Source organism: Aulonocara stuartgranti, assembly GCF_965226115.1.
Source record: "Aulonocara stuartgranti genome assembly, chromosome: 19".
NCBI lineage: Eukaryota > Metazoa > Chordata > Actinopteri > Cichliformes > Cichlidae > Aulonocara > Aulonocara stuartgranti.
In genome coordinates, this window is record NC_138955.1 from 10,123,597 (window position 1) to 10,135,411 (window position 11,815).

The window sequence follows — 11,815 nt, forward strand, 5'->3', positions numbered from 1 at the left end:
GCCGGAGAAGTCAGTTTGATCTGGAGCAGCAATGTGAGCCTTTACGATTTCCCCACATGTTAAAAAAGATGATGGGATTTTTAAAAAAAGAAAAGCTGCGCACTTTACTCTAAGGTCATGCAAACCCAATGCAACAGATGTTATTTCCTTCTTACGTCACATGCAGACATCGCAGTTTTAATATACGCATTTAGAGCTAACCCAAGGGCGAGACATTATACGAAAAAAGGTCCACAAGGAACAGGTGTGTGCACAGCTCAGCAGCACAGCATCAACCGTAAAGCGTAGGTCTGCAGAAACAAAAAAAAAAGTTAACCGAGCCATCAGGAACCTCTCAAAATACACAGGCGTCTTTTGTCCCCAGCAGCCTCCTGCACGCGACTTTATTTAATTTTGCACGATCATAAAATTCCGCGAGTGACTGAAGATATAAATGAAATAGATCACTTAATGTCATGTGCTTTTAAAACGGACCACTGTAAGGCTTCTTTACCTTGTGACTTCGTTGTTTATGCCCACCTCTCAGTCGAGTCTCTCCTCTCACGGACACCTTCCCCGGCAACTCGTCGCAACTCGGCTCATAACGTCTCCGTCACCGCGTCGACTTCCACTCGCTTCTCTCATTCATTTCTTTGCTTTCATGTCTTGTGTCGGTCCGTCCCGGTGCCGTCCTTCGTTTTCCTTCGGAGCGCAGCGACTTCAGTGCAACTCACTCATAGCTCCATTCAACAGACTCATCCCATTTTCCTTTAAAGGGCCGAATGCGGGATCAAATTTCTCCAGGAGTCAGGCCCCCCTCTTGTGCGCAGAAGCTGCTCAGGATATTGCATTAAGGCAGACTTGGGTTTTCCCTTTAGGATGTAAACAAAGAGCAGTGAATATTACTTTGCTGAAGAAGAAGAAAATCCCTATAGTCTATAAACCCGAGGAGAGATGAAACAGCTTCATGTTTTAAGGCCAAGGATGTTGTAAAAATGGGGCGACAGGAGATGTCAGGTCACCCCAATTTTTATTTAGAATACATCATCAAAGAATCTTAAGAAAGTTTTACAGTAGTTCATTATTAGTTCTTTTAGATTTTCAGTCTGAACCATAGTGGTTGGTCTACTGCTGATAAATTTCGAGCATTGGCAAAAAGCATGCCTGCCTTTTCTCCCTCAGTTTAGCCTGTCGATTATCAAACATATTTCATGTAAAAATGTTTGAGAATTAATCAGAATTTATCTCTTACTTTAAAGAAACGTTTGAGAAGTAGGAGAAGTATGGCAGCAAATACTACTGTTCAGGTTTGTTGATGTTGGACCTGACCTGCCACAAGGTTCACTTTTGGGGCCTTTACTGTTTTTGTTATATCTGCACCCTCTTCAGTACACTTTGAACATTTTCAAGGACATTTCTTATCACTGGTATGTTGATGACATTCAGTTATATATCTCTATTTAGTTACAAAATGTTTCTAAGCTACAGATCTAACATAGTTGCTTAGACTCAACTAACAGTTGAATGGCTGACAACAATCCTTGTTTGTGCGCCTAACAGATTTGTGTCAAAGTTAATGAAAGCTCTAGGTCCTCTTGCCACTTCTGCTATATCTTCTATCAGGAAGATTGATCACTTTGGTTGTTAACGTTAAATCTCTGGTTCACTTTAGCTTTCTTCACTTAAGAAATATTGCCAAGTTGAATTTCTTATGTCATGCTTGGCGTTGGAAATTTATCTTCCTCACTTAATTTCATCACATTACAAAACTTCCCTGGAACATCTGCAGAATTATCTGAATGCTGCTCCAAGACTTGTTGGTCACGCCCTTGCTGACCCAGCTGCACTGGCTCCCCAGTAACTTCAGAGTCCACTTCAGGATTATGTTTTTAACTTTAAGAGCTCTGAGCAGCGGCACACATCAGTGAACTTGAGGTCCTTGACCTCATGTGTTCAGCAGCCACTGGCTGTGCAGCAAGAGCACAAAGCTGATAACTAAATGTGACAAACTCGTCTTTTCAAACTTGCTTTTTGGTAACCTTTGTTCTGATATCCTTGCATTTTTGTTGTGAAGTACCTTTTACTTTTAAAATAACATTTTAAAAGCAGCTTGTATATTACAGCTGATATCAAGAATTTAAAGACCACCATGTGTGAGCACTAAAAAGTCCAAATTTGAGGTTTTAAGTAGCCTAATTACAGTTTGTATGTTTATTGGCAAAGCTTGCAGGCTGGGCTTTACTGGAATCAAAAGTTGTTAAACCAATGTGTGGTGCTTTGCCACTGTAGTGAATAATTATCTAGGCAGTAAAAGAATTGTTAGGGGATCATTTGGGAGTAGCTGAAAACACACCAACGAAATACAAGTAGGCTCAGGTCTTGCATCCCCTTCAGAGTCCTGGTCTTATTTCCTTAAACCTCAGAAGGATTCCCTCAAATGTCAGAAGTAGTTCAGATTCAAGCGGCTTTAATCAGCAGTGTAGTCTGAAAACAAATGGGGCCTAATCAGAAAGCCAGACTAGTGGCCCTGGTGGGAAGATCGGTTTCTACTCATGGACTTTGCATATCTCCATCTGGAACGTTTTATAGTGTCTCTCTGTCTGTCTGTGCATTTCAAATGCTGCATGTTATACCCAAATAAAAAAATCATTAGTAGCAAGCTTCCTTTTACATTTACACAGCATCTGATACTAAGCAGCAGCAGCAGTTCAGTTTCAAGTCGCTCAGTGTAATAACAAAACAGCAACAATAAAAAGATCGAATTAAAATATGGCCAAAAATGGATCTGTGGCATATTTTATTTTAAAGTTGGTTTGTTAATGTAACAAGCATGCAGTGGTGAGACACGCCCTGCTTCGTCCGCTGACTGATGTAGTAAATACAGAGGGCATGCATGAAGACATATTCGGACAGAGACCGAGATTGCACACAAATAACCACAAAAATCTTCTCAGCTGATGATGTTGCAAAAAGTGGACAGAGATATGAGGCACAGTAACAACATGTGTTTATTTAGTTATTTTTAGCGAGCACCAACTTCATGTCGTAACTGTTTCTAGCAGTTCTAAGTTAAGCTGATGTTGAAGGTAAAGTTGAGTATTTGTTCACTTAAATATTGAAGAATACAGTGTGTAGAGATGACCTGATGGTGGGGCTGTTTTAAAGCGTAAATGATCTTCATTTTTATTACAACACTGTCATGGAGATATCCATCAAAGAGATACAGCACTGTGCAAAAGTCTTGAGTCAACCCCTCACTTCTTTATCTTTTATATGTGGTCTTGGACTATAGTTCTCCATTTCTGAAGGTATTTCAAAGTCTTTCTTTGGACGTTGATTGCTCTTTATTGCTTTTCCTTCAGTCTGACCATTTTCACAGAAATGATTCTTTGTTTGTTGGCACTTACCTATGAATCCTTAAAGTATAAAAAGACACTTAAATCAAGGGATGAACCAGTGTTGTGTCTACATGTAACAGACAACTTGGCAAAGAATCTTAAGAATTATAAAAATATATTTTTAAGCCCTTTGTTATTAGAAGTCTATCATAAAAAGACAGGAATTGTTTCCATTTCTTTAGTTTAATCCATGAAAAAGATAACACAGTTTGCTATGCATACAATAGTGTTTTTCCACAAACTAGGTGATTCCCAAAGAACTATTATCTGAAAACTTTGCATGTCTTAGCAAACTGTAATCTGGACAAGTTGAGGATAAAAGAAGAGAAGTGATAGGCCTAAAATCCTCTCTACAACAAATTAACAGTATCTGAAATTCATCTCCTTGAGAAACAGTAAATAATCTAGCAAAGACCTGACACAGGACCTGAGAGATGCTTCTGGGCCTTCAGGTGATCCATCCACTGTTCAATGGAGCCTCATCAGAAACAAGCTCACTTGAAAGGTGGCTGTCAAGAAGCAATTCTTAAGGAAAAAAACAGAGCGAAAGGGCTGAGGAGCGCCAAATTACACTAACACAGGGAAATCTGTAGCAACTGGTCTTTTGTGATGAATCCACATTTGAAAATTTTGGCTGAAACCACTGTCAGTATGTATGGAGGTGGTCAGGAGAGAGATATAATGATGAGTGTCTACAGCCATCTGTACACAAGTGTAGATGCACAGTGGAGTGTTTTGTGTTTGCATTTTAGCCAGAGGCATTGGAGAGCTTCTCACAGTTGATGGAATTATGGACACAAATGTAGAGAATGCACCAAAAGGCAGCCAATATCCAAAGAGCAGATTTGGATGTCCTTCAAGAAACCCGGAGAACTATTCCTGAAGAAATTACTAGAAAGCTTGCCCAAGAGAGTTCAGGCTGTTGTACAAGCTGTTTTTACCTTATATACTGTATTTACATGTATGTTTGCACATAATTTAATAAATTACTGCACCCATTTTGTCCAAGAAAAATATAAAGAAATTAGGGTTACTTTTGCAAAGTACTTCAGTATTTCAGTCTGGGTCTGAATACTGGACCTACCAGCTGACAGGCACTGGCTTGATCATACTGCTTGCATGGCTAAAACCCATATGAAAGATGTGTTCAGCTTCCAGATCTATAAAGAGAAGCCACTGAAGAAGTTCCTTAAACCTGCTTTCTGTCTAATGGCCCTCAGGGAGGTGAGGGCTACTGGGGATACTGTGGTTGCAAAAACAAGTCAGATTTATAGAAGTTTATATGAAAACGTCTCTAATGCTCACTTCATCTATGACCTCAGCAAATACTCTACTGATGAGTTTATAGTCTCCGCTGCTATTTTCAAGTCTTAATAAATTCAACATGATGTTTGCTTTATAAATTATGGTCCCATTAGTGACCAAAAGGATGATGCTTCAGGGCAGGTCAACGAGGCTTCACAACAGGGCTTCACTAACCAACCGATGACATCATGCTTCACAGTCCATACTAATAAACTTCTGCTGTTGTTTTGGACTGATACGGGGTTCACACTGCATGTGAATACCTTTATTTTGATTGTAAACTGCATAGACATATGAAACATGTCATTAAATTAAAAAAAATTCATTTTAAAAAACTTGCTGGGTTTTGCTGGTTGCATCAACATTTTCTAACATGATTAACTGCAACTTTCTGTGGAAAATGTTTCCAAACTTCATCCTGGAAATGATCGATTTAGACTGGGAGGGTGAGTTTACAGCAGGGATTTTGGCATTATAGCTGGCCAAAAGACTCTGCCTTGTGTTGCACAATAAGTCAGTGCCTCAGTGCTCTCAGTCAAAACAACTGGTGTCAGGCCTACATGGTTTACATGCCTATTCTCGGGCACAGCTGCCAGTGCACTGGGGGGAGGCAGGACAGTAAAGAGGGAGCTTAAGGCCAGTTTCATCAAGTGTTCACAGATTAATGTGTTTTCTTACAGCTATTTAACTTGCAGAGCTATGCGATGACCCAGACTGTGACAGGGTCACTGAGCAGACCCGGGAGATCCAAGTGACCCATTGTCAGAGCTGAGAGGAAGTGGTAGATGACAGTAGTCTGAGATAAAGTGGACTTTGTAGCCGACATTAGGCAGAGATAATAAAACAGAACAATGATTGTTTGATACTTGAACATTTCTTAAAGAAATGAAGAAATCTCCTCTTCTCTGCAAGGCCACAGTCTGGTGTACCTCTTTTCCCTCACTGTCTACATGCAGCATATGTTATTTTGATTAAATCCAGTACACTCATGCAGACAACCTGTTGTGAATGCATTTTAGCACATCAACAAAAAGCCCTGAAAAGAGACAATATAATTACCAAATACTGTACTTTATACTGTGAGGTAAAGACCCTACAATAATAGACAGAACACCCCAGAGACGACTCCTTTGAGCAAGGACAGTGGGAAGGAAAAACTCCCTGTTTTTAAAAGGAAGAAACCTCCAGCAGAGCCAGGCTCATGGAGGGGCAGCCACCTGCGTAACCACTTGCGGGTTAGGTGAAGTTTACGGGACAAAAAACACTTGTTTGAGTGTTACTTTGCAATGTTTGGAATATATATCAGTGAAATCAGATTGTGTGTCCAGTTGGAATGTTTCATATGGAGGAATCTTCTCTGTTGACATGACTCAGATAGAGGGTAGAGTGACACAGATTTGTCAGTGCTGCTTCACTTTCGAGGTTCCACAAACCAAAATAAAAGCAGAAAAATCTGCTTTCAGTCTTCAATCACTTCACATCCAAATGGAGCAGACTGCAGGGAAAAAAACTCACCGTAGACTCAGTCATTCCAGTCTTGCATTTGAAAGCCATAATTTGAGCAAACAAGTAAAGAGAGGTTGTTTTCATGATGACTCCTGAATTTTTTTATATGACCAAAGCTTCTAGTTTGAGTCCTGTTTTTGTTTCTTAATGTGTATTCTTTTCCTCTTGTATTTTGCTTATTTAATTCAGTGAGTTTTTATCTGAAAGTTCACAAAAAAGAAAAAAACATAAATTAAGTAAGTGAAATTAGATGGCTGACAGACACTGACAGTGAAGCTTCTCTGTGGCTTTTTTAGTCCACTTGTCTTGGCCTTCACTATAGCACTAAAGCAGAGCATTGCTCTTTTTCTCTCTCGCTCTCTCACATGTTGACTGGCTTTTTAACTACTGGAGATTTTGTTAGGCTAACAAATAGGTCTCCTTTTCCCTCTCTGATGTCCTTTGAGCATTTTACTACCATTTGGCCAGCCGTGCTGGAACCACAGAGGGAGTGGAGCATGATGGAAACTCCATATAAAAAGAAAATAAACCAAACTCACTTAAACAGCAACATTGTGAGAGAGTGGACACTGCTGTGGATGAGAAATGCAAAGGACAACACGTTTGACACTGAGGGGAGTTGATGAACATACATTATGAGTTTTTATGGCGGAAAAAACTACTCACCATTTCATTTCCCCCCCCTCTGTGATAACAAGACCGTTAACTCCTCTTCCTTTGCCTTTCTCTTATTTCCTTTTCTTCCTATTTGGGTTTGCTGTGCTTCTTTTCACTCTGTGTGTGGTCTGCTTGATGAGCGACAGTGCATCTTTAAGCTGACAAAGGCCAGCAGTGAAGGTAGGGGTCATCTTCCTTTTGGTTACTGCTGTAAAAGGACACACACACACGCACTCCAAAAGCCACTGTCCTACATTAGATTTATTTTTGGAGCGATTGCACAACTAAAGCTGGATTCATTTGACAATTTTAAAATCACAGCCGTTTTAATTGATGACAAAAATCTTCGTACAGCCACTTTCATCAATATGAGGAAGTGCGGCGGTGGTTTCTCAAGCTATTTAAGCACTCCTGGTGGAATATAGACTGTCTTTTGTTAGAATATACTCAAAAAAGAAACAAAGCAGAAAAAAAGCTCTGTTTACACTTGCAGTATTTAAAAAAAAATCATTCCACTAATGCGCAAACATGCATAAAATAGGTGGATAGTAAGGCGTTTCTGTTTTTGTTTGTTTGCCATATATGCTATGTATTCTGGCTTAAAAGTAATTTTCTGGCCTATAGTCACATACACCACATAACACATGGTAATGTTACCAGTTGTTATGGCAAACTCCTTGTTTATTATAAGCTGCTTTTTGTCCTGCAGGATCGGGGAACAAATTCTAGCTTCTTAATAAATGCAGCACCAACATTAGTGTGTACACTGTGACTTAATGCTGATCATGTGCAGCAGACGTTAAAGCAGAGGTCTGGCACTGTGCATACTGTCAACATCAGCAGCGCTTAGGATCTATTGGAAAATACATCTGGTGAGTGAGATGTAGTGCAGTGTGCTTAGTGACAATGTCCTTGGAGGCAGACAGCATGAGTGTGGTCAGGCAATGATCCCTAAATCACAGGTCCAGGCAGTGATGACTGTTTAGCCACTCCACAATAACACTCATTTCATAAAGCTGCACGTGGGAGTGTATGCACGAGCGTGACTCACACGCGTGAGTGTGTACCTCTAAAGAACATAAGTAAGCATGTGTTTTTCTACAGAATCTGCATGTGTGTTTGCACATGAGTTAATGCCTGTCTGTGTGCAGGACGAAGCCTTGTAAAGATCTAAATTACCACACAGAATCTCGTGGTCGTGCTTTGCAGCGAATTACCATAGGTGATCTGGCCAGAGTGTTTACATTTGGTCGGAGTGCAAATCGTAGCCAGTCCACAAACCACCAGACCACAATTGTTGAATATAGTTTTCCACCCAAACTAAAGCTGTGAAACTAGCCACGTTCACATCCTGCGGTCACAAATTCCCAACTTCAGTCAAAAAAGATTTCACTCTGACAAGCTCCTAGTGTCATTGGATTATGCAATTGAAAATTTAGCTGCCCTTTAAGACGGCTTACATGTGCCATTTAAGAGGGAAAGGTTTGGTGTCTTTCCTAACACTTTTAGATAGAGGAGGGATTCAACCTTTTAACCTTGCAGCCATGTGATGGTCTCATTTGTCAACAGGCTAGCTTAAAAAGAGCTTTTGCAGCTGTCACAGAGCTAAATACTCTGGAGCACTTTCTAATGTCTCAGTGAAATCCACTTACTTTCCTTTTGGTATTGTTAGATCAGATGATTCATAATTATTTCTCATTGTAAACATGATAGTTGGCTGTAGTTTCATGTAGACAATCCTCACAAGAAAACAATTGCGCATTTTATATCCTTTCAGTATGTGTTCCACTAGATGTAGAGACAGAAAAACTGACTAACACACCTAACTAAATACCCTTGGGTTTTTGTGAATGCAAGTGAGAGTGAGTAGGAGCATCCACTTGCGAGCATTGCAGATATCAAAGTGATTTCAATCCATCATGGTGATTCCCACAGACAAAACAGCCAACGCTGAGGACAGACAAGATCTGCAGTGACACAATACACTCTCTGTTTACACTGGGAAGTGGGGAATCGAGTGGGGAATAAGCTAAGGAGACGAATAATGATGGTGGAAGAGATAGAATTCGAGTGTACTGCCAGATAGCATGCATGTGTGCTGAGAAAATTGGATAAAAACACAGTGAAAAGGGTGGAGGTTGAAAAAGCAGGGTGTTTTGCAAGCAGAGGGTGAGGCAATGTCACATGACCCTCTGAAACTCTATGGATGGGGAGCTGTGAAAACCAGAGGACAATGGAGAGTATGAGAGCATTAAATGGACAAAACCCAACATTAAAAACTGTGACTCTAGCCTGAAGGCTGTACTCCTCCGGGGATATTCTGGCTGAGTCCCACCCTGCGTCTGGTCCAGTGTCAGTGGTTACAGAGTGTTTTGCATGCAGGGATCTAAAGATCCGGCTTTGATAAGTGCTTTGTTTGACACAGACAGAGAGGAAGTGAGGCTTGGGTGCCACTGCTTTAAAGAAACAAGAATTCAAAATTGAAAATGCCCATTTCTGTGCACTTTTATCATGGCTACATTGGCTTTCATTCTGTCTTTAAACTTTATATGAGGCCAGCGGTGGGAAAAAAATAGTAATTTGGTTTTACTGAAGTGGAAGCAAATGCAAAATCTTTAAAGTCACGTATATTTGCTTGCCCTTTTTTCTAATTTAGAGTCAGAGAGGAAGTTTAAAACAACTCAATAAAAGGTTACTGCCAGTTAGGTTAGCACAGAGACTGGGAACAGAGGGGAACAACCAACAACTCTCTCCACCTGAAACAAACCCCTTGCAAGTAAAGTACCTTGCTGAAGTGCACTGTAAAATGGAAACACTCAAGACCAAGCACTTGTAAATTGGATGGCACACACACTATCACCATTGAGGTCAAACAGAGCTTTTCTTTTCCTTTTTCTCCAACTGTCTTTCTTTATTCTGGTCCTCTGGAGAGAGCTGTGTCAATGTGTTAATACAAACACACACATAGACATGTGGTGCTGGAGGTGGCCAGTGCAGAGTGAGAAAGGAGTTCCAGTAGAAGGTGTAAAGCCCACACAGATCTTTATACAGTCTGAACCCCCTGCTGTAGTCTCCACATATTTAAAGCTTGATGTCTTTTGCATTGTCAGAAGAGTGTGAATGCCCCACAAAGGAAAAAACACCAACACAGCCTTGTTTTTCTAAGCGATACCACACACATGTTGACATGTCTTGATTTGACTTGACTTTCTTACATTAGAAAAAAGGTTTGTATATGCAACACAATGCCAAATCAATCAACCTGCAATCTGTTGCAGAGTGTTCATTAGCACTTGCTGGTTACACAGGCTGACAGAGAAAACCAAAGCACCAAGTGACCGCCAGAAGGGAAACTGTTACCTATATTCTCAAACCAGACATTTATGATGCCATAAATCTCCTGCTCAGTCAGGGCTCAGAGGTGTTTGTTAAGGTGGAGATGTAAATGCAGACAAACATGCTTTATTGTTAAAAAGACCCACTAGTCAGGAGCCACGAAGCACATTCACGTGCACATGAATAAACATGTAACCACATTAGAAAATGAACTGTTTCTCATGATGAAATGTCATAAAATATCCGAAAATACACATTTTGCTGTGCATCTTGCACACGGCAGCTCAACTCATAGACTAAAACACTAAAAATAATACTCTCTCATGTTTGCTGCTGTGGGTGGTCTTTAGCATCCAAAGAGAGGAAAATAACGACACAGCTCAAGATGTTAAACAACAATGCTCATGTAAAGAAATGTCATGATTTGCGATGAAGCTAGGAGGCTAATAACATTTCTAACATGCAGGTAAGACACGTCATTTGTCTTACTTTGAAAGCAGAGTAAGAAGCCAACAGTCCACACTAAAGTGCCAAATTACAGACATTACCAACTTTACGAGCACGGTGCCAGTATGAATAAAATTCTGATTCTGAAGTGGCTTTGTGCTTGACCTGTGCCCTTTATGCTGTTGACTATCACATTGTCTTCATCACATAATGTGGATGCTTTAGAGTGGTTCTCCTCATATATGTCTGAACAATCCTTCACGGTACTTGCACCGTAAGGTTCTGTTTTGGGGCCTTCGCGGTTTCTGTTACATCAGCTCTCCCTTCAGCACATTTTAAATAATTTTTGTGATATCTTTATTACTGCTACACCGATGGCATTCAGTTATAAACCTCTTTTAACTCTCAGGATATTACTAACTTACATAGTTACATAGTTGCTTGGACTCTCTGAGAAATTGGCTGGCTGCGAATTTTCTCCAAATTAATGAAGAGAAAACAGAAGCCCTGGTTTGTTTCCCTGACAGATTTGTGCCTGAGGAAATGGAAACTTTGAGCCCCTTTGCCAGATTTACTAAATATTATATCAGAAACTTTGGGGTGTCCATTGAGTCAGTTTTCACTTTGGATGCTCACATGAAATCTCTGGTTTGTTCTTAATTTGTTAACTTTAGAAGTATTATCAAGTTCAGATCCATTGTGTCATGCCCTAAATTGTAGATTGTCATTCATTCCTTTACTTCATCACATTTAGATTATTGTAATGTGTTGTTTACTTGTCTTAACAAAACCTCCCTGGAACATCTGTGAGTTGTTCACATGTCACACCCATGCAAATTCAGTTACACTGCCTCTCATTAACTTCAGAGTCTCCTTTAAGATTAGGGTTTTGACTTTTAGAGCTTTGCATGGACAAGCACCAGGACACGTCAGTGAACTTTATATCCATACATCCCCAGCAGGTCCTTTGAGTTCATGTAATCAACGCCTGCTGCTTGCATAGCATACAGGCGCAGAACGAAAGGGAGCTTTTTGCAACACTTGTCCCCAAACTTGAGAACTGTCTACTTCTAAGCCGTTGAGTTGAAGTTCTCTTTTTAAAAACAGGGTAATGTTTCGATTTGATGTTGTAGCATTTTTGCTGTGAAAGACAGTGAAAGATCCACATGCCTGTAAAATCAAATCAA

General features: G+C 40.2%; 1 protein-coding gene across 2 annotated transcripts in view; it reads right to left on the bottom strand.

The window, feature by feature from the left end:
* Positions 1-804, bottom strand: part of plekhh1 (pleckstrin homology domain containing, family H (with MyTH4 domain) member 1) — a 33,404-nt gene extending 32,600 nt beyond the window's left edge. Inside the window, exon 1 of one of the 2 annotated variants that reach the window (XM_082516901.1) lies at positions 520-804. The gene's annotated coding sequence lies outside the window, so the exon portion shown is untranslated. Of the gene's footprint in view, positions 1-493 lie in introns of both variants that reach the window. The other variant, XM_082516900.1, reaches the window with a different exon arrangement.
* Positions 805-11,815: the final 11,011 nt, after the last annotated feature.